Raw genomic sequence first — 23,864 nt, forward strand, 5'->3', positions numbered from 1 at the left:
GATAACCTCGAACCCCTGCACAAATATAGCCTGTGGCAGCTCAGTGTCCAAGTAGGTTCCCTAGTAATGGGAACAGGAACTGTCTCTGACATGAGCTCAGTGTCTGACTCTTTGATCACCTCCCTGTGAGGGGGGAGCAGGCCACAGAGGAAGACAATGCAGCCAGTTTTAATGAGAAATGATGGAGTAGGTTCAGAGAGAAAGGGAGGAGGACCTCCCCTATCAGTGGACTTGGAGAGTGGCATGGGAGGAGATGAGGGAGGGAGGATGGAATTGGGAGGGGTTAGGGACAAGGATACAGCTCAAATACAAAGTGAATAATCTGTGATTAATAAAACAATAATTGATTTAAAAAAGAGAAGTGCTTGAGTCATTTAGGACAAACATAGTTTATTCTAATTTAGTGAGCTAACAGGAATGAATACACTTTCTTGTAGCTGACCTCACAGTCATCAGTTAAATATGTTGTGTTTGTTGTATCTTTCTTGGTCACCCTAGATTAGCACTAGACATTTTCAACTTAATCCTTTTTTTAGAACAGCTGTATACAGCAGTTGAAAACGTGCAATGTAACTACTCTGATTAAGACACTAAATTTTGTATTGTGCAGTTTCAAGTATATTAAGACTAATTTCAAGTCATCGTGCTTGGCTCATATTTGCCTAGTTAGCTATTAATCAGAAAGCAGAGCTCTGCTTCTCCTCCTTCAGGTAATGGGTAAAGAGACACCTTGTTGGTGATGTCATTCTTAGATCAGTCAGGAGCAGAACAGATGACAGTGTTTTGTTCATCCTAACTCAGTGTCTGGCTTGGTGGCCAAAGTTGTTTTATACCTAGGACACATCAAAATCGAACCCAATCAGCACAGTGCAGGATGAGGAAGACAGACAGGGACCTGCATTCCACCATCCCACAAGGTGCAGGCAGGGAAAGATACCTAGAGACTTGCGCTCTACCCTACTGCTCAGGCACTGATAGGCCATAGACACATAGAGCCCTGCCTACTCCCACACAGCAAAGCATGGGAAGAGGAAGACAGACAGGCTGTTGACTGCATTGCCACCCACAGATCTTCCCTATGGCACAGGACACAAGTGGGCCATAGACACCCACTTTTCAGAGGATGTCATCCGGGGGTCCACCCGCCATAGGACCAGCCTGCAGTGGGAGGCAGCATAATGCGTGAGTATGTGGTAGACAGATGGGAGAGAAAAGAAATGGAGCAGCTTGAGCATTAGGAAGCGGAATGGAAGTGGAGACTCAAGGGCAGAGAGGAGTAGCTTGATGTGAGTCAGCTCTTCCATCTGGCACCATGGTGAAGTCTCAGCCTGGGCTACCACTCAGGGCCATGTCTAAGTCCATGGCTATGTAGTGGCAGGGGTCAATGTCTATGCCAGTGGCTCATAGTACCACTAGAGAATATGGTGAGTTTGTTGCCTCTTGTCCAGGCAGCACAGTGGGACTGGCCCTGGTGACAGGATTGTGGGTGAGTGGCCCTGAGGACATGAGTGTGGGAGAGCTGACCCTGCCACCCCTCTGCCATTGGTGACACAGGCACAGAGGTGATGGCTCCCACACCTTGCTGGTCTCTCATCACCAAATCGGGCCACAGGGTCACAGGAGAGCTATCTCATACCCCGGGGGCACGAAAGCAGGAAAGTTGACCATGCCTCCTGCCAATGACAGCGGTGAGCAACCTAGATGGAGCAGTGCTGGAGAGCTTGCCTTGGTGGTGTGGAGAAGGGAAAGCCAGCATGCTAACAAGTTCATTTAACCCCTAGACCCAGACCCAGGGCTATGAGTTGACAGACCCCCAAATCTATATCATCTGTGAGTGGCTGGGATGCATGAAGGGCTAGGCTGCTGATCCAAAGCTCCAGGATCTCTATGACACAGGGCAATAGCAGGATAACAGGGAGGAGGTCTAGTGAGGATCCAATACTGATGGTGTCTCAGAAGCCAGATATTTCAAACCAGACCAATGACTCGTTGCAATGAATATTTGCAATTAAAGGTAAGTAGCCAGAGGGATAGATAGACTGTGACATAGTAGAGCTTCTACAATAAGATATTTTCTAGGCTTTATTTACTTATTTATTTATTTGTGTGTGTGTGTGGTGTGTTTATTGCAGGGGAAGTTGCGAGGGAGAAGGGCAGATATGAAGGGACAGGGAGATCTGCAGGACTGGGGTGCATGATGTGAAGCTCACAAAGAATCAATAAAAGACTTTTTTGAAAAAAAATAAAAGGAAAGAAAACAGAGCTCTGGGGTCTACAAGAATTGAAGAATATAGACTCTGAAAATAAAAATAGGGCTTTTATGAATGGCATGAATAAATCCTTAGCATTAAAACTGCTACTTGAATATGATTTAAGCATCCTCCCTAGGGTCCTCCTCAGTGTTTAGCTTCTTTACGTCTGTAGATGGCTTTCCTATATTATATGGCTAATATCCACTTTAAGTGAGTGCATACCATGTGCGTCTTTCTGTTTCTAGGTTACCTCAATCAGGATGAACTCTTCTAGTTCTCTATTTGCCTGCAAATTTCATGATTTCCTGGTTTTTAATAGCTGAGTAGTAATCCACTGCGTAGATGTACCACAATTTCTGTATCCATTACTCACTCGAGGTACATCTAGGTTGTTTCCAGATTCTGGATATTATAACTAAAGCTGCTATGAACACAGCTGAGCAAATGTCCTTATTGAATGGTGGGGCATCTTTTGAGCATATGCCCAGCAATAACAGAGAACTCGCCCTTTCGGTGGACTAGGGGAAGGGGATGAGGGGAAGAGGGAGAGGGGTGGGACTGGGGGATTTGAGGGAGGGGGCATCCACCAGGAAATACAAAAACAAAAACAAACAAACAAACAAAAAACAAAAAAGCCCTGCTAGTTGAAAGGAAATATTTGGGAGGGGCCTTAACAACAGGTGAGAAAAAGTAGTGCAAAGGGAGTTGCTTGTAGAGGAATAAGTAAGACAATGGATTGACGGATATCTTGATATGAAGAGTTTAATTGGCGTTATCCCACAAAGGAGTGTTACTCTTCCTGGAAGCCACAGGCTTTATCTAACTATAATGCCTAAACCTCCTCTTGAATTGTTGGTCAGATATGTCACAGAGATACCCCCAAACAGTACAGGCCACTGCCATTGCTCTTGGTTCTCCACCAGAACTTGATGGTAATGCAAGTTACACTTACTATGCTGAAGATACCGTATACACTGGTCACAGGACATGAAGAAATCAAGTTGGTATGTACCAGGAAGCTTCCTTCTTGTTGACTAGCTTCTATCGTACTGGGAGATATTGTAATCTGCTGGAGACAGGGGTATTGTGATGAATAATTTTACCCAGCTTTGAACCCTGTGACATACAATAATTATCAGCATAGTCCTATGTATCTGTAGATGCAATAGTAGCAAGAATGTGATAGAAATAACTCATCCCTTTCTAACTGAAATTGAGATCTTCTCCAAGGGAGAAAGCATATGCCTTTTACTGTACATATGACCAAGAACCAATTATTTGAGATCCCATAGTCCTCAGGGGCAAACCTACTACCAACGTTATGCTTATTAGATACAGTATTAAAATGTTATCCATGTCTATAGATAAGTACAACTCTTAGATCAAATCAGAGATGTTTCTTTGTGTAGTGGACAGTAGTTAAGGCAAAAAAGCACAACGGGTTAAAACACAGAGAATAAACATCAATGGATTTACAACTGAGACACCTATATCACCACCCCCTTCTCTAAACATCAGGTGATAGTTCATGGAGGATGGCAGGAAAATTATAAGAGCCAGAGTTCAGGGAAGACCTTAAAAACAAACAAACAAACAAAGAAAAAACAAACCAAAACAAACCAGCACACTGTCTGATCTTAGAAACTAAGCAGTGTCAGGCCTAGTTAGTACACGGATGGGAGCCAGGTGATAGCTCTTAGAGAAGAAGATTTCATTTTCTTTGAGGCTATGACTCCTCAGAGATTTATCATATCTCAGTGGATGCTTCCCCACCTATGAGTCTATGGGTGATACAAGTTGGAATTGATGAATTATTAGGTAAGGTCAGATGGAAGGGGAGGAGGACCTCCCCTATCAGTGGACTTAGCGAGGAGCAGGAAGGAGATGAGGGAATGAGGGAGGGGGCTACAACTGGGATGCAAAGTAAATAAACTTAACATAAAAAAAATAAAAATTTAATAAAAAAATCAAGATATAACAGGATGTTTGGAGAGATAGGAAGGAGAGGTAGATCTAGAAAGAGTTTGGGGAAAGAGAAAAGATCAAATTACATTGTATAACATTCTCAAAGAATTAATAGACTATTTTAAAAGGCTTGGCTGTAGGACTTTTCCCCGTAAGGGTGAAACAAGAATAAATCTTACCCAGAGGCTATTTAAGCTGTGGGCTGGCTTTCCCCGGGGTCCGAGGATTGTTCAATGTTCCTGAATAAACTGCATTGGAAAAAAAAAAAAAGAATAAATCTTACAATGTAGTAAATGTCAATTCTAAGTTGCAGCCTTAGTTTTTAATAGTAGATCATTCTCTTAGGAAACACTCCTATATATTATGTGGAGAAGAATTAAACCTATACAGCTTCAAGGAAAGCATGAACAGACATAGAAAATGTGCTTTGCAGGCATTTATTATCTATAGAATTGCTCATTTGCAGATCTTTAGATCATTGTTGAAGGAGTTGCAATATACTGGTGAAGATGAGTGACAAATGTTAGACATGTGAATTTCACTTTCAGATCCTTTAGAACCGAAGTCTCCACAGACTCTTAAAGCTGCTATAAAAAGGCTCATGATCATTTCTTGTAGCTATGAATGCCATATCTTAAAACAGCCTAAAGTTTATTTTGTGAAGATCCAGTCTTCAGAACATCCCAAAACTATAAGGGAAAAGCACAGACAAACAAACATCAGTCAATTCAGATATGAATACATTTTTAGAGTCTGAAAATCAGGACAATAGCCATGTTGGTGACCTGTGCTCAGAGGATAACCTAATAAAAGATACCTGCATGTAACTCATATTTTACACTAATTAATAATAACCAAGAATTAACAGTTACTTCATCTCCTACAGTTTAAAAATTCTTCATCCTTCAGTTTAAAATCCAACCTTCCCCTCTCTTTGCACATTATAATTCTAGCCAGATTGTTAAAGAGATGCTGACTTTTATTTGGCCAGTAAGTGTTTGGAAAATTCTCAAAATCATTCACTAGGGAAAGCAAAGGTTATTTGCGTGATGCTTTGAAATACTGAAGAAAAATTACAGTTATCCCTGAGTCACCAAAGCTCCTGAGTCACCAACTGCTATCTTCCAAACAATTAACTAATTAATTAGCCATTTCATGAGCTTCTATTCATTTCAAGACTTGTGATAAAAAACAACTTCAAATCTACATCTCTGAACTTTATTCATTCCTCCATCTACTAATTCAGCAGTGACTTTGAGCTTTGAGGTATGATATTTGAAGTCAATGGCTTGCTCAAGGTTTATTGAAGGACTTGATCATCACTCACTAGATTGGAAGTCTGAACTACTCACAGCCAAAAACATACTTATTTGGTTATATCAGAGAATATTTTTTTAAATTTTATTTATTAATTACACTTTATTCACTTTGTATCTCCCCATAAGATCCTCCCTTCTCCCCTCCCAGTCCCACCCTCCCTCTCCCTTCATCACGCATGCCCCTCCCCAAGTCCACTGATAGGGGAGGTCCTCCTCTCCTTCCTTCTGATCTTAGTCTCTCAGATCACATCAGGAGTATCTGCATTGTCATCTTCTCTGGCCTCGTGAGGCTGTTCCCCCCTCAGGGGGAGGTGAACAAAGATCTGGCCAATCAGATTATACCAGAGGCAGTCCCTCTTCCCATTACTATGTAACCCACTTGTACACTAACCTACCCAACAGTTAGCCATAAGTCTCAGTGTCTGCTTTGATGGTCTGCAGGGCAGAGCCTTTCAGAGACCCTCTGTGGCAGGTTCCTAGGTTGTTTCCTGATTTCTTCTTCTCTGATGTCCATCCTCTTAGCCTTTCAGGATGGGGATTGAGTGTTTTAGTCAGGGTCCTCTCTCTTGATTAGTTTCTTTAGATGTACAGATTTTAGTAGGTTTATCCTATGCTGTATGTCTATATGAGTGTATATACACCGTCTGTGTCTTTCTGCTTCTGGGACAGCTCACTCAGGATGATTCTTTCTAGGTTCCACCATTTACCTGCAAATTTTATGATTTCCTTATTTTTCATTGCAAAGTAATATTCCATTGTGTAGATGTACCACAATTTCTACATCCATTCTTCAGTTGAGAGGCATCTGGGCTGTTTCCAGCCTCTGGCTATTACAAATAAAGCTGCTACAAACATGGTTGAGGAATTGTCATTATTGTGTACTTGAGCCTCTTTTGGATATATGTCTAGGAGTGGTATAGCTGGATCTTGAGGAAGCGCTATTCCTAGTTGTGTGAGAATGTGCCAGATTGATTTCCAGAGTGGTTGTACAAGTTTACATTCCCACCAGCAGTGGAGGAGGGTTCCCCTTTCTCCACAACCTCTCCAGCATGGGTTGTCACTTGAGTTTTTTTTTGATCTTGGCCATTCTGATGGGTGTAAGGTGAAATCTCAGGGTTGTTTTGATTTGCATTTCCCTAATGGCTAATGAAGTTGAGCACTTCTTTAAGTGTTTCTCTGCCATTCAATATTCCTCAAAAGAGAGTTCTCTCTCTAGCTCTGTTCCCCATTTTTTAAGTGGGTTACTTGGTTTGTTGCTTTTCAGCTTCTTCAGTTCTTTATATATACTGGATATTAGCCCTTTGTGAGATAAAGGGTTGGTGAAGATTCTTTCCCAATCTGTAGGTAGTCGTTTTGTTTTGATGACAGTCTCCTTTGCTTTACAGAAACTTTTCAGTTTCATGATGTCCCATTTATTGATTGTTGCTCTTAGAGACTGTGCTGTTGGTATTCTGTTCAGGAAGTTGTTTCCTGTACCAATGAGTTCTAGTGTATTCCCCACTTTTTCTTCTAACTGATTTAATGTGTCTGGTTTTGTGTTGAGGTCTTTGATCCACTTGGACTTTAGTTTTGTGCAGGGTAATAAGTATGGATCTATTTGCATTTTTCTACATGTAGATACCCAGTTAGACCAGCACCATTTGTTGAAGATGCTATCTTTTTTTTCATTGTATGGTTTTGGCATCTTTGTCAAAGATCAGGTGTCCATAAGTGTGTGGGTTTATTTCTGGGTCTTCTGTTCGGTTCCATTGTTCCACCATTCTGTTTCTATGCCAATACCATGCAGTTTTTATAACTGTTGCTCTGTAGTACAGCTTAAGATCAGGATGAAGATACCCCCAGAAGAATAATATTCTTTTATTGTAGAATATTGTTTTAGCAATTCTGGGTTTCTTTTTATTCCATATGAAGTTGAGAAATTTTCTTTCCAGGTCTGTAAAGAATTGTGTTGATAATTTGAGAGGAATTGCAATGAATCTGTTGAAAATCTAAATGAAATGAACAATTTTCTTGATCAATTCAACTTACCAAAGCTGAATCAGGACCACGTAAATCAATTAAATAGTCCTATATCCCCCAAGGAAATAGAAGTGGTCATCGAAAGTCTCCCATCCAAAAAAAGCCCAGGACCAGATGGTTTCAGTGCAGAATTCTACCAGACCTTCAAAGAAGAGCTAACTCCAATTCTTTTCAAACTATTCCACAAAATAGAAACAGAAGGAACATTACCAAACTCATTCTATGAAGCCACAGTCACGTTGATACCTAAACCTCACAAAGACCCAACAAAGAAAGAGAATTTCAGGCCAATCTCCCCTTATGAACATTGATGCAAAAATACTCAACAAAATACTTGCAAATTCATACAAGAACACATCAAAGATATCATCTACTATGACCAAGTAGGCTTCATCCCAGGTATGCAGCGGTGGTTCAATATACGGAAATCCATCAATGTGATCCACCATATTTACAAACTGAAAGAAAAAACCGTATGATAATCTCCCTAGATGCTGAAAAAGCATTTGAGAAAATCCAACATCCATTCATGTTTAAAGTATTGGAGAGATCAGGGATACAAGGAACTTATCTAAAGGTGATATACAGCAAGTCTATAGCCAACATCAAACTGAACAGAGAGAAACTTAAATCAATCCCACTGAAATCAGGGACAAGACAAGGCTGCCCACTCTCTCCATATCTCTTCAACATAGTTCTGGAAGTTCTTGCTAGAGCAATAAGACTGTTGAAGGAGATCAAGGGGATACAAATTGGAAAGGAAGAAGTCAAATTATCACTATTTGCAGATGATATGATAGTATACATGAGTGACCCCAAAAACTCTACCAGGGAACTCCTCCAGCTGATAAACACCTTCAGCAAAGTGGCCGGATCCAAAATTAACTCAAAAACACCAGTAGCCCTCCTGTATACAAAAGACAAAAGGGTTGAGAAAGAAATTAGGGAAACAACATCCTTCACAATAGCCACAAATGACATAAAGTACCTTGGTGTTACCCTAACCAAGCAAGTCAAAGACTTCTATGAAAAAAATTTCAAGTCTCTGAAAAAGAATTAGAAGATATGAGAAGATGGAAAGATCTCCCATGCTCATGGCTTGGCAGTATTAACATAGTAAAAATGGCCATCTTACCAAAAGCAATCTATATCAGAGAATCTTACGGGCAACCTTTTCAATATATTCCTGACAAACTTCCTGTCACAACAGCTCAATGGTCATTTCTTGCTCAGTAGGCAACATAGGTAGTAAGCAATATCTGCGACAGGCAAATGACCATAATATCTAGGCTGTCACTTTGCCTTGCCCTTGGGTACCACTGCTATACAGGTTGTGAATGAACTATGTTTAGAAGGGATCATTTGTTGTATTTTTTATGCACTTTGTTGGACATCTTCCAAAGGGTATACCCTTCATCTGTGCTGAACATCAGGAAGTTCTTTGAAAATTAACTAGAAAATACTGAATGTTTTATTTAGTTACCCATGTTGTACTAAGAATTGTTTGTTGTTATCATTATTCCCATTTTATCTGTATCTCTGAGTAATGGACTTTGGACATTCCCACGTTAAGTCTGTTATTGAGGTGGAAGAATACATTCATTAAATGGAAATTACCACCTAGTTTTAGATCATATGATCTCAACTCTCAAAAAAATGCCAAAAGGTCAACAAGTATATAAAATATGAGAAGTAACAGACTGAGGACCATTGTGTTTCATTCCCTTAGTAAACAGCCCAGTTGGCTTCTCAACTATAATTCAGGTACAGCATTTTCTCAGAAGGATCTTGTAACGGAATTCATGACCTAACCAAAGCCTCAAATCACTACTCTTAGATGGGGAAAAAAATGTATGTAGCTAGAGAGGGAGGTCCTGACTCAGCAAAGAATAAATACCTTTTGACAGATTCTCAACTTCTTCACAGCAGTGCAAAGTAACACAGAGGTGAAGAAGAAGCTCCCAGAGAGCAGGAGAAAAATAGCAACTTGATTTACCAGGGCTATTTGTACTCCCTGGAAAGATCACAGGTACTGAGCCACACATCAGGAGGTCCAAGTGTCATCATCTTCTGTGGCTTCAAGTTAATGCTGTTGCCAAGAACCAAGCAGCATCAGTAACTATTGACTACAGAACTCTAAAGGAATGTGTGCACCAAGGGGCATGCATCCATTCAGCAGGAACATAACTTTTCAAGAAGTTAGCATTGGCAGGTGAGGCATGATATATTTGACCTTCAATTCTGGATCCAGCAGCAGGCAGAGAAACCTCTGGACAATATATTTCCTGCCACCAGGTCGCCCATAAAATAAAGCACACTTGCAAAGGCAGTCACAGATGAATATAACAGCATGCCATTTATATCATCTCATAGCCTCTGGACTGCATGGAAATGAAAAGCTTTAGTAATCTTCCCACCCTCAAAAGCTTTGCTCCTTTGGGCTTTCTGACATGTCAGCATCTGTATTAATACCACACCTGCATTCCAGTCCCTGAGATACTAACTTCTCTGAAAAATAGAAAGCAGAATTCAATAAGATCAGCTTCTCCAAAGCCTTGCTTGAAATGGCCTCAGTTTAATGATCCAAAGAGAGTCTGATTGGTGTCTTATTGTACCAAAGACAAAGAAATCATTTTAACATTTAGCTGTGTGCCCTACCTCATTCAACGTTACATATCTCAGTGCCAGAGTTCATAATTTCAAAGGATATTTTTCAGCTGCTCATCACAATCTTGTTGGCTGTATACAAGGTGCAGGTGCTGTTGGTACAAAGACATAAGACTATTCAAACCCTGCCATCAAAGGGCTTGCAAGCAAGGAAATGGATGTTTGCACATCCATTGAAAGATTTGGCCTTAGATTTCAGACTGTGTGGAGGATATTTGGAAGCCTTAAAGTGAGCCCTAAGGGTAGTACAGGGAAAATATTCTTAATGGACTGATTTTTATGAAGCGCTATAAAATGCGCACTGGACTGACAGAAAGGTGAGGTATGAAAGTCATGCCACAAAGCAAGCTACTGAGCAGGAAGAGGCACATACCATGTTGAAAATGTCACTAGCTTCTGCTGTGGTGCAGACATCCGTGACCTTGGGGCACTGGAGATGATTCTGTAAGTAAACCTGGCTCAGTTCAGGGAAGGGTTAGATCAATGAATATGAACTCTGCTCACAAGGGAGAGCAGTGAAATTATAGGTCTCAGTAAAATTACCTGCTCTCATGCTGGGAGGGTGTGATTTACTGATAACATTTCAACCAGTAGCAGCAGCTAACACTGGTACACCAGGCTTTGGAGAGTTTTAACGAGATGAAAAAATATATGATTTATCCCTTTAGGAACAGACCTGAATAAGAATTTGAAGGCATAAGAAAGGAAGCCAGGGAACCATCTAAATCACTATAAACTAATACTCAGAAAGGTCATGTGATTTCTCTAGTCTGGACAGCTGATAACAAGCACACACTCTGAAAGCAGAGCTTTACAATGAAATCTCTGCCCTCGTCTATGTGTACTTTGTAATCATATTCTGTTGCAAGAATTCCATAGGCCATAGCTCAGTCTTACTGCCAGGGCTAGAAGTGAAGAAAATAAGCTCTGGCAGTTGAAGCTAGGGCTTAGCAAGCAGAGAGCACTACAGGTCATGGCAAGAACTGGCTAGAACTAGGCAATTTTGTTGATTAAATTTCAGTGCCTTGACCAGATCATTATTAGAGCTAAGCACAATTAAAACTCATTTAATTGGCATCACACTTGAGTATATAATTAGAAAAGTGAGGTAGGCATTAAGAACATTGTGCTTTCCCAGCCACACAATAATGGAAGAGAGAGATTGGGTAAACAATGACAGCTATTTAAAATTGCTAATGATTGACAGAGCCCCTTTCTCCACTAGGCTTTCAGAGTGTGTGATTCCATGTCACAGTCACAGCCATCCCAGGAAGTACGCCATGTTATCAGAATTAACCATATCTATTTTTCTTGAAAACGGGATGACAAGAAAGGTTTAGCAACTTGATCCGGATCACAAAGCAACAATCAGAAGCAAATATTGATCTATCTCATTCTAAAGTTTCTCTATTTTTTTCCACCACCTAGATCATCAAAACCATGAAGGGAAGCTCGATCGTTCTCTCCCCTATATCACAGTTTAAAATCTTATGGTAGGAGTAATGAAGCAGTCAGTCTGATACAAACTGAGTTCCTCGGGAAGCAGGCTCTGAAACATAAAGTAGGTGCAAAATGGTCTTAAAGGATCCATCTCTGTGCAAATATAGTAGCAAGCAGATTGAGTTCAAGGAGAAACGCCCCTTGTTGAAAACGCAGAAAGTTCTTAACCAAGCCCCCAAAAGCAACAACTCTGGGTTGTTCTTAACCAACCCCCAAAAAGCAACAACTCAAGCCTTCTGTTTTCTTCCCGAAGGGAATGACTGTCCCCTGGATACATTGGGAAGGGACATGGTCTTAAGAAAGGGTGCATTGTCAGCAGAGAGTGGACTTAAGTAGCATCTGTGGGGAGAAACCTTCTATTTTGATGGTACTTGGAGAGGCTCAGCATATAGTCCCCTGCAAAGAGTAAGTATCCTTATAACCATCATCTCTTCTCTTCTTTTATTTGAAAAGTTGTCCAGTTTAATGAGGTGGAGAAAGCCTGTGGTGGGTCCTTACCCATATTATGATGACTGATGTGGTTTGAATAAGATTGGCCCCCTAGTGGTGCACATACTTAAATTATTAGCAGCAATGTGTGGCACTATTTGAAAGGATCAGACGGATTAAAAGGTGTGACCTTATTGGAGGAAGTGTGTCATTGGAGGTAGGATATGAAGTTTCAAAAGCCCATTCCAAGCCTAGACTCACTCTGTCTGCTTAAAAAATTATGAAGGTGCTTTCAGCTACTGATCCAGCACCTGCCTCCCTGCCACCATGCTCCCTGACATGATGATGGACTGACCATCTGAAACTGTAAGCAAGCCACCAACTGAATGCTTTTTTCCAAAGAGTTTTCTTGGTCATGGCGTCTCTTCACAGCAATACAATAGTGACTAAGATAGATGATACCAACTAAAGAGCAGAAAGAAAAGAAAGAGCCAAAATATTCCCTTTTGTTCTGCATGAATCATCTTGTTACTTATTTATCAAATTACACATTCTCCTAGGTACTCACTAATATTCAGAACCACAGATATACTGGGTCATAAAAGGGAAAGTCTGTACTACTTTAGTTGCCTGAGACCAGTTATGGCAGGAATGTGAAGGAGTATTTCCCTGTTGTGAGGTCACGGATCTAACATCCTCTGTGCAAATTTTCACTCCTGAACTCTTCATGTTGAAGTGTCTTCTATTTTGTTCCTAAAGGAACTTTCAACTCAAACAACCACATTACTTAAATCACCTAAAAGGACCATGGAAGTCCTCTGAAGTTATTGGGGAAGGTGGACAAAGGGTGTGGGATGATAATACATAGGATTCAATAGAGCTGCATCTCAAAGAACCACTGTAACTAGAAATATGATAAAATCTCAACAATCAATCATCAGAGTCAAAATAATAAAATTTCTTATTAGAGAAGAGGACTATTTCACAGAGGAAGTGGGATAAGCAAGCATAAGTGTTTGAGAGTGTGAGGAAGTAGTCCTTGTGCGACTGTGATAACCATTTAGTGACTATGTTTGCTAGACATCTGTGCCCCAGCATAGCTTCCAATTCATACCTTGAGTCAGATGCACTTATATTTGTGATATATTCTGTTAACACTAATTATGAGTAAAGGACCATGGCACACATAGAGTCCTATTCATAGCCAGCATGTGTAAAGAAGAAACAAATATGAGAGGCTCTTCTTAAACCAGTAATTCAGAGATAGTTAATGGCTTTGAGGACTTACCTTCATTATAAGCCCAGAAGATAAGACCAGTTCTAGTTTCCTAAGCCAATAATTCATACAATCAGATCAGCAACTTACCAAAGTCATAGGATTCCAACAGATATTTCCCTTAAAGCCCACTCTATTTAATTATTTTATTCAGCAATTACTGATTGAACACCTGCTCATATCATGTTCTAAGAATAACATCGTGAGCAAACCAGAAAATATGCTTCTAAGAATTCACTTCTAATAGCTTCTAAGGACAGGCAGAGTCACTCATAGACAATTAGTCATACTTAAGTGTGTGTATATGTAAGAAGGATAAAGTAAATGTACATATATCATTGTTGATACGAACAACCCAGAGGAATGGCCCATGAATATTTCTGCCAGGATGACTTTTTTTTGCTAAGTACATCATTCCCGTGAGATCAGGCCACATCAAATGTTAGATACTGTATAATAGTTCCTGAAGAGAAGACCCTGAGCTACTTGAGCATTACTCTTTTATTGACGCATTCTAAACCCAGAGCTTCCTGTATCTCATTGACCTCATTCTCAAAAACAAACACGGATGTCTATTCAAGTAGTAGGCATGCATACGAAAGAAAGCCACATTCCTACATTTTCTTCAGATTTCTGTCTGTCACTCACAACGCTAAACCCTGAAAAATCCATTAGTGACTGCAAGTGTTCTACAGTGAGGACCTTACAAAAAAGTGGCAGATAATCGTAAGTGATGACATGTTTTAGAGACTTAGAACCTATATACCATCAAATCTCTATGAAGCCCCAAGAAGCAGTCTATATTTCTGACCATGTAACTATTGAAGAGCCTCTTGTGGACAGACTAATTTGTTCTAAGTCACTTTTCATTAAACAGCGTAACATTAACCATTAGCTTGCTATTAATAAATTCACAGACATAGATATCAAGAATATTATAGCCTGTTCTGAGTCAGCCTTCTTTGGGCCAGTCCATGTCTCTATTTAACTACATATTTACTAAATATTCTTTATTTACTGTGAACATACATAACAAGAGTGCATAGGTCAGAGCATTACTAAGGATACTGCAAGTTAATGATATAGTACATGTAGGGACTTAGGAGCCAACACATGTTATTTGATGTGTGTGAATGTTTTGCTTAAATGTAAGCATGTGCACCATATACTTAGCTGATGCCTGTGGAGGCCAGAGGGATGTTGTATGACTTGGGCCTGGAGTAAGGGCTGGTTACGAGGAGTCATTTGGGTACTGAAAACTGGACCTGTTTCTTTTTCAGTATGAGCAAATGTTATTAACTGTTAAGCCATTTTTTTTTCTTTTTCACTTACCATCCTGATCATAGCCCCCTTCCTCCTCTCCTCCTGGTCTGACCTTCCTCCCTCTTTATCTATACTCAAGCTCCTACTTCTCATACCCACCCTAGCACATCACATTGCATCAGAACTGAACACATCCTCTTCTGTATAGACCAGGCAAGGGTACATGATTGAAAAGCAATCAACACAGTTCATGTCACAAACAGTTCCTGCTCCCATTACCAGGGAACACACATGAAGACTAAGCTGTACATTGGCTACATATGTGTAGAGGGCTTAGTTTCATTTCATGCATGGCCTTTGGTTGGCGCTTCCATCTCTGCAAGTGCCCCTGGGAATTAACTGAGTCTGTTGGTCTTCTTATGAAGTTCTTGTCTCCTCCAGGTCCTTCTATTCTTTCCTGTAACTCCTCCATAAGGCTCCCTGCTCTCCACCTAATGTTTGGCTGTGAATCTCAACATCTGTTTTGAGCCAGTGCTAGATAGAGCCTCTCAGAGGACAGCTATTATAGACTACCATCTCTAAAGATAGCGGAGTATCATTAACAGTGTCAGGAGTTGGCTCTCTCCCATAGGGTAGGTGTCAGGTCGGGCCAGGCTTTGGTTGGACATTCCCTCAATCTCTGCTCCATCTTTATCCTTGCACATCTTTTAGGTAGGCTAAACTTAGGGTCAAAGTTTTTGTGGGTGGGTTGGTGTTCCCCTCCCTCTACTAGGTCCTATCTGGCTAGAAGGTAGCCTCTTCAGACTTTGTGATCCCGTTACTAACAGTCTTAGCTAGAGTGACCCCCATATCCTCCCAGGAGCCTACCCTGTTTATGTCTCCAGCTTATCTCAAAGATAACACTCTATATGGTTTCTCTTCTTTCTGCAAGCTAGCTCTCTGGCCTCCTGCCCCCAACCACATAACTGATCCTCACCCTCACTTCTTTTGTCACTCCCTCTCTTTATCCAGTTTTGATGTCTATTGTATTTCCCCTTCTGAATGAGAATCACTCATATTTCTTGAGCCTTCCTTGTTACTTAGCTTCTTTGGGTCTGTGAATTGTGGTATGGTCCTTCTGTACTATATGGTTAATATCCACTTATAAGTGAGTACATACCATGTATGTTTTTCTGGGTCTGGGTTACCTCACTCAGAATGATCTTTCCTAATTTTATCCATTTGCCTGTAAATTTCATGATTTCATTGTTTTTAATAGCTGAGTAGTATTCCATGGTGAAAGTGTACCACAGTTTATCCATTCTTTGGATTGCTTCTATCTTCTGTCTATTACCAATAAAGCTGATATGAACATAGTGGAGTAAATGCTCTTGCTGTATGGGGGAGCATCTTTTGGATACATGCCCAGGAGTGGTATGGGTAGGTCTTGAAATAGAACTACTTCAAATTTTCTGAGACACCACCAGGTTAATGAATCTGGTCAAAGTGGTTGTACATGTTTGCACCCCCAGCAGCAATGGAGGAAAGTTTCTATTGCTCTACATCCTCGCCAGCATTTGCTTTCACTTAAGTTTTTGATCTTAACCATTCTGACAGTTGTAAGATGGAATCTCAGAGTCATTTTGATTTGCATTTCCCTGATGAATAATGACACTGAGCATTTCTTTAAGTGCTTCTCAGCCATTCTTGGTTTTTCTGTTGAGAATTGTCTGTTTATTTCTATACCCCATTTTTTAATTAGATCATTTGGTTTGTTAGTGTTCAGCTTCTTGAGTTCTTTATTTTTCTTGTTTTTTTTTTCTTTTAAGACAGGGTTTCTCTGTGTAGCCTTGGCTTTCCTGGACTTGCTTTGTAGAGAAGGATAGCCTCAAACTAAGAGATCTACCTGCCTCTCCTTCCCTGAGTGCTGGCATTAAAGGTATGGACCACCATGCTCAGGTGAGGCCTCCCATGCTTCATGTGTGAGGAATGATGTGTGCTTTAAGCTTTAGTAATATTTCTTTTATAAATATGAATTTCCTTGTATTTGGGGCATATGTATTCAGGATAGAGATGTCATCTTGTGAGATCTTTCCTTTAATGAAAATGAAGTGTCCTTCTCTATCTCTTTTGATTAATTTTGGTTGAAAGTCTACTTTAGTAGACATTTCGATGGCTACTCCAGTTTGCTTCTTGAGTCTATTTGCTTGGAAAACTTTTTTCCAGTCCTTTGTTCTGAGGGAAAGTCTATCTTTGTTGCCGAGGTGTGTTTCTTGTATGCAGCAAGAATGATGGGTCCTCTTTATGCATCCATTCTCATCCTGTGTCTTTCTACTTGGAAGTTGAGCCCACAGAGGTTGAGAGATATAAATGGTCAATGACTGTTAATTTCTTTCATTTTGAGGTTGTTGGTGGTAGTGTGTTTGTCTTTTGGTTTTGATGCAATGAAGTTATTTATTTCTTGTGATTTCCTGAGTGTGCTTAATCTTCTTTGGGTTGCAATTTTCCTTCCAGTACTTTCTGTAGGGTGGGATTGTTTTGTCACGGCATATCTTGTTTTCTTTATCTATAGTGACGGAAAGTTTTGCTGGATATAGTAGTCTGGAACACATCTGTGGTTTCTTAGGGTCTACAAGACATCTGCCCAGTCCCTTCTGGCTTTTTGAGTCTCTGTTGAGAAGTCAGAGGTGATTCTGATAGGCTTACCTTTGTATGTTAATTGACCATTTTCCCTTTCAACTTTTAATATTTTTCCTTTCTTCTTTACATTTAGTGTTTTGATTATTATGTAGCATGAGAAATTTCTCTTCTGGTATAATCTATTTCATGTTCTGTAAGCTTTTTGTATGTTTAAAAGTATCTCTTCCTTTAGGTTGGGAAAATTTTCTTCTTTTATATTGTTGAAAATATTTTCTGATCCTTAAAGCCTGGAATCTTCTCTTTTTTTCTATTCCTACTATCCTTAGGTTTCATCTATTCATCATGTCCTTCATTTCTTGGATGTTTTGTCTCAGGAACTTTTTAGATTTAACATTTTCTTTGACAGATGTATCAATTTATTCCATTGTATCATCTATGACTGAGATACTCTCCTCTATTTCTTCTATTTTGTTATCAATGTTTACCTCTATTTTCCGTTCTCCTCTCTAGGTTTTTCATCTCGAGGATTTCCTCAGTTTGCATTTTTTTATTGTTTCTGTTTCCATTTTTAGGTCTTGAACCGTTTTATTCATTTCCTTCACCTGTTTGATTGTGCTTTCCTATATTTCTCTATGTGATTTATTTTTTTCTCTTTACATGCCTCTATCATCTTCAGAAGAATACATTTAAGGTAATTTTCTTGGGTTTCAGCTATGTTAGGATATTCAGGGCTTACTGTACTAGTATAGCTGGGGTCCAGTGGTGCATATTACCCTGGCTTTTGTTGATTGTCTTCTTATGTTGACTCATAGACATCTGGTTGTCCCTGGCATTGGCTGGTTGTTCTTGGTGACTGCTGGATTTCTTAGACATGCATGAGGCACCCTGGGCCAGAGGCTGGATGTGCATGGGGCCTGGCAGTCTTCCTTTGGGGTGGTGAAAAGGGATGTTGGCTGGAGGCTGGATGAAGTGCCTGCATCTTCTCTCTGCTGTCTTTGTCCCAATTGGACCTACAAGCAGGGGATTGGGTGAGGGGGGTCTAACCTGTATGATCCTGAGGTACAGAAGATCTCTTCAGAAAGGCTAGTTGAGCTGTGGTCTAGAGACTGGAACCATGTCTACCTGGCAGCCAGGATCCCACCTCTCAGGGAGGAAACAGGGAAGCTAGCATTTTGGAGTCAGCTGCATATTTTATTATGGTGGTTTCTACCTCCCACCTTCATTCATCTCCCTGCCCTTCCTCTTCTTCTGCTGTACTCTTTCACCCTTAATAGCCCCTTTCACTTTTTCCTACTGTCTTCTCCACTTCCTTTCACTAAATGTCTCTTTATTTTTCAGTTTTGTGAACTCCTTTCTAGCTTTCTTCCCTTTAACCATGTTTACTCCCACCTAGATGATCATATTCAATGCTTATTGAATAAATAGAGGCTAAGATCTGTATACATAAGGAAAAAAACATGATATTTATCTTTCAGAGCTGTGTTACCTCAATCAATATGTTTTTCAATTCCATGAATTTTCTTGCAAATTTTCCTTTTTACAATAGCTGAATAAAACTCCATTGTATCATATTTTCAGTATCTCTTAATCTGCTGATGGACATCTATGTTGATTCCATTTCTCTGTTGTTGCAAGGAGAGCAGCAATAAACAAAATTGCAAATATCTTGGTAATAGTATGTGAAGTCCTTTAGGTGTATATAAAGACAGTATTTTTTTCATTGCTTTGAAATTAATTCTATTGATGGTACTATTTGTACAGATAAAAGCTGAGGAAAGAACATGTTCTTTCTTGCAATCTTAGAAAACTGCAGGAATTGTTGTTTCTGTGGAGCTGGGGATGGAACCCAGGGCTGTGCACATGCTATATAAGTGCTGTCTTTTAACAGAGCCTTATTTGAGCCTTATCCAAAAGTAGCATCAGACCCCAACCAAGCCACACATACAGACTCAAGTCAAAATTGAGGGCTGCCTTCTGCTTATGTCGTAAATCTGCATTTCCTAACTAGGAACCAAGGGCAATCAAACATTTCTGCTCAATCCTGTCCTCCCTTGGTGATCTCTCATATCACATGCATACAAAGTTCTGAAAGAACACCCAGGGTAAACACTTCCAAAGGAAAGGTCAAAGGATGCTCAGCATGTCATCAACTCAAGTGCTTTTACAGAAAATGGAGAACACTGAATTCACATTGGGGTTTTTAAGTTCCCAGAAAACATCATGTCATTTCAGAGAAACAGAGCTGGCCTGTTTGTAGAGAATTGCTTAATAAAACTTTTCAAAAATTCTGAGCTTTAAAAAAAATATATGTATTTATTTATTCTTCTCTTATACAATACACCCTGGGCACAGTTTTCCCTCCCTCCACTCCTCCCAGAACTCTCCATCTCTTCTCTCACCATGAGATCCACTCCTCTGTTTTCCTTCAGAAAAGAGGAGACCCCTAGGGATATCAGCCAAACATGGCATGAAAATATACAGCAAGACTAAGTAGACTAGGTACAAACTCTCAGATCAGGGCTTGGCAACACATTCTAGTAGGATGAAAAGGGTCCTAAGAGCAGGTGATAGAGTCTGAGATATCCTCACTCCCACTGTTAGGAGACACACTCTCCAAAAAGGCATAAAGTATATACAGAGGAACTAGTGCAGACTCATAAAGGCACCACAATTCCTGCTTCAGACCTCTGTGAGTTTTTTTTTTTTAATAGTATGACATACCTAGTTTTCACTTTTCTTTAAGACTAAGAGTTAGGGCTGAATCAGGTACCAGGAAATATAATGAATTTTGAGAGGGTGTGGGGAGACTTTTAAGTAGCAGAAGTAGCAAGAGAAGTAGAAGAGAAGTAGCAAAACATTAGAACCTTCATTAATGCAAACCGAACTTGTCTATATTACAAATGCCCTGATAAGAGAAAAACATATATTTGAGCATGTGTGATGTGTAGATGTGCATGTTTGAATGTGGTGAATATGTATTGAAGTGCATATGTGTCATGCACACTTACCGATCACTGATGTAGTTAAGTCAAAGAAGGCTCCAGCGCCTTCTTTTTATATGGACAAAGAGTAAAATAGTAAGTAAATATCTGTAAGTTTTGATGTTGTCAGAAAGTCTAGGATAATGACTTAGCTGGGATTCCCTTAGAAAGCAACTATACCAGCTACCTTTAATTAGTACCATCCTATTCTTGCTGTATGTGAATAACCAAAGGTCTTCTCTGAAGTTCCATGTTATAGCTATGCCTATTCCTCTCCGATACAAGAAGATGCAAACAAATGAATGGTTGAAGACAGGATTTGAGCACGGCTTTTTAACAGCTCCTAAACTGTAGCCCTTTACCCAAATCCTACCACAGAGCATGTCTCTGTTTTCTCAATATTCATATCCTGAATAGTACAGAAAATATCTTTCCTGTTGGGTTTCACAGGCTCAGGAGACTGGATGTATGGCATTGGGTAGCCAGCATCTAAGGACTTGATGCAATAATCAAACATGCTTTGAAAAGTCAGCAGCTTTTCATGAAGGCAGTTATAATAAACCTATGATCTATGGCTGGCTTCATGCACCACCTTCAATTACCCAACACGCTATCACTATCTATTTCTAAAATATAGCATCACTGGTCCCTCTCTCCTGCTGGAGACACTCAATAAATATTTGCTGAATGAATTTTGAATGGATGTAGAAAATACTACCACGGTCATGAATTAGCCTCATGTATTTTACAGATATATTCCATTGATCTTCCTGAAAAACAGTCTCCTAAATGGATCCAAATGAATTACATTTGATGTTCCCTGCAGAAACAAAGCATTTATCCCATGGAATTTGTAATTGCAAAGTTTTCAGAGAAATGCTAAGAATAGAGTTTTGGTGCATACTCTATTTGTTAGGGCAGTGATAGCTGCCATGATCAATACCTCCCAAATTTCAGTGGTGTAACTGAATACATTTCTTCCTTATTTATGTAGGGGTCTCACACCTCTTTTTCTTTTTTGACATGCAGCTTGTCTCTGTGTATGAATTCAAAGCACCCATTCCTTCAGCCCAATGTATTTGGATTTGGGGAACACAGAGGAGGAAAAAAAGTGAAACAATGTTTACTTAATCTTTTGGTCCAGAGCAATTTATACCCCTTCAGTTCACATCTCACTAGAGAGTTCAGGGCCAGTGTATGGTCAGTGCATACTGGAAGATTAAACTCTTATTCCTGGTGGATCAGCACTACCTCTGTACAATGCCGCACTACTGAGGAGGAAGACTGCCCTGGGTTGACTCTATTAGTCACATATTCTCTATGTGTGCATTGGTTTGTGGGATTCATAGTCCTGTACAGGACTCTTCATGTACATTAAGTAATCTTTCTAAAGCCTTGTAAAGTATTAGCCTGATTACGGAAGATAGAAGCATTGGGAAAGGGTTATGACTAGCTCTGATTTCAAAGCCTATCTCACATCCACTGGACCAAAGAAAGAATCAAATTACTGAAGATTTACACAGCCCTCTAAAAGAATCTGAGCTGTGAGTGAACTAACATTTTACAATATTGGATGGCACTAAACTCTAAATTGTATTAGACAGTTTCCCTGCTTTGGTTGGTGGGTACTGGTCTAGGGAAGATTTTTACATTACTTAAAGACAAATAACTATATCTGACATTAAAAATGGAAGTGCTTTAAGGTTTTGTGTCTCTACATGTATATTTCATATAGATAGGCACATATATAATTAATATATATGAACTTTAGACTTTTCTGTGACAACTTTAGTCACTTCAAGTGAACCTTGTCTTTTTACTATTACCACATTTAAATAAGATACAGCAAAGTAGATGTTTAGCTGTCAATATCCAAGTAAGGGGGGGAAGAAAAGTATTGCAGGTAAATGGATTCAGGGCATTGTTGGGGTGATGGAAGTGTTCTGAAGTTGTTGCAGTAGTTGTATAACTAAATGCAATAAAGGCCAATGAGTCACAATCTTCTGAGTAATGCACACTGCATGTATGGTTTGATCATAGCAAAGCTATTATTTTAATGAGAAAAAGACTTCAACTGGTTGAAAGAAGTAAAAATTGTAAATGCCATGTGTCATATATTCTGATTCCCTGCAGTAGATATTGGTTCATCCAAGATCCATCTTCAATAATCAGGGCAAAATACACTCAAAGGGAGAGTTGTAACCTGCCCTGTCAGCTGTGAGCAAGGGAGTATAATCAAATCACTCAGACAGAGATGGAGTCTTGCTTGTAGCAGTGAGACCACTCTGAGAATGAGGAATCCATTTTAGATCATACAGTGGAAGAAAATGTATCTAATAACAAGATCTTACTACAAGGGTGTGTACTGAGTGAGTACCTATGGAATTATATGAGTGAGTGTTTATGGGATTGTTTGTACTCAATGCCTTATATTATAGCCCCTCTGAATTCTTAAAGAATTTATATCAATTATGTGGTGGTAACATTGACATATGTGTGGCGTCAGAAACCCAAATAACTTACATGTTTGTAAATGTAATGAAAAGGTTTCTGTAGTATGGTCATCACAAACAAGAAATATGATTTGACGAGTACAGAGACCACACGAAGTAGCCTATGCATGTGTGCTCTGTGGGTACCTCACATGAGGTAAATGTCATCCTCCATGCTAAAAGACCAAAAATGGTGTAACTGATTCCAAACCATGAGCTTAATAAAAAACATGAGAGGATAGGCTCCAGGAAATGGCTTTGCTTGTTGACTTCCTGATTATTTGATTAAGATAAACTGGCAGTCAATTCTATTTGCAAGAATGTTGTTCAAGTGTCACAATTGGTAGCAACAATATGTCATGATTTCGAGTTTTAGCATTAAAAAAAAGTTCTTCTGTTTTGATAATCTCTTCTCCACCTACCAAAATCCTGTTCATGTTTTAAAACCAAACTCATGTGTTTTTCTCCCTCAGGGGCCATTTAGGACCTTGTCAATACTGAAGCAAAATTAGCTGCCCCGTATGTATTTCTGTAGTAATACACTCATACTTCTTCATAATGTTTAGCATATGAATAGATTTCACTCCTCATCCCTATTGCTGTAATTTCTACAATGTTCTAGAATTCATCACAGTTATCTAGCAGGAAGTGTGCGCTTAAGAAGAGACCTGATAAGGTAGGATGAGATGGAAGGGGAGGAGGTCCTCCCCTATCAGTGGACTTGGAAAGGGGCAGGGAGGAGATGAGAGAGGGTTTGGGAGGGAATGAGGGAGCAGGATACAGCTGGGATACAAAGTAAATAACCTGTGATTAATATAAAAAATAAAAATTATAAAAAAAGAACCCAATAAAGTAGCATAAAGAAAAAAATTTAAAAAAGAACTACTTGTTAAGCAATTTTGAATGCAAAAAATTCAGTTTTTGCATCTTGCCTTCAAGAGTGGTAGACATGTTTTTAATCATAATGATCTTGCTATACTTTGTTTCAAGCCAGAAATCAGGAGACCTAACCAAGTTCAGAGATACTATTTAGCTCTTTAGATCTATGAACTAAACAAAGGTAAAAAAAAAAAATCCAGCTT

At 39.6% G+C, this 23,864-nt stretch overlaps 1 non-coding gene across 1 annotated transcript; it reads left to right on the forward strand.

Annotated features, from left to right (window-relative positions):
* The first annotated feature begins 702 nt into the window (after nucleotides 1-702).
* Nucleotides 703-846, forward strand: LOC132646887 (small nucleolar RNA SNORA48). The gene has a single exon (XR_009585227.1). It is a non-coding gene; the product is annotated as a small nucleolar RNA SNORA48 (small nucleolar RNA).
* Nucleotides 847-23,864: the final 23,018 nt, after the last annotated feature.

This window comes from Meriones unguiculatus, chromosome 12 (genome assembly GCF_030254825.1).
Source record: "Meriones unguiculatus strain TT.TT164.6M chromosome 12, Bangor_MerUng_6.1, whole genome shotgun sequence".
Taxonomy (NCBI): Eukaryota; Metazoa; Chordata; class Mammalia; order Rodentia; family Muridae; genus Meriones; species Meriones unguiculatus.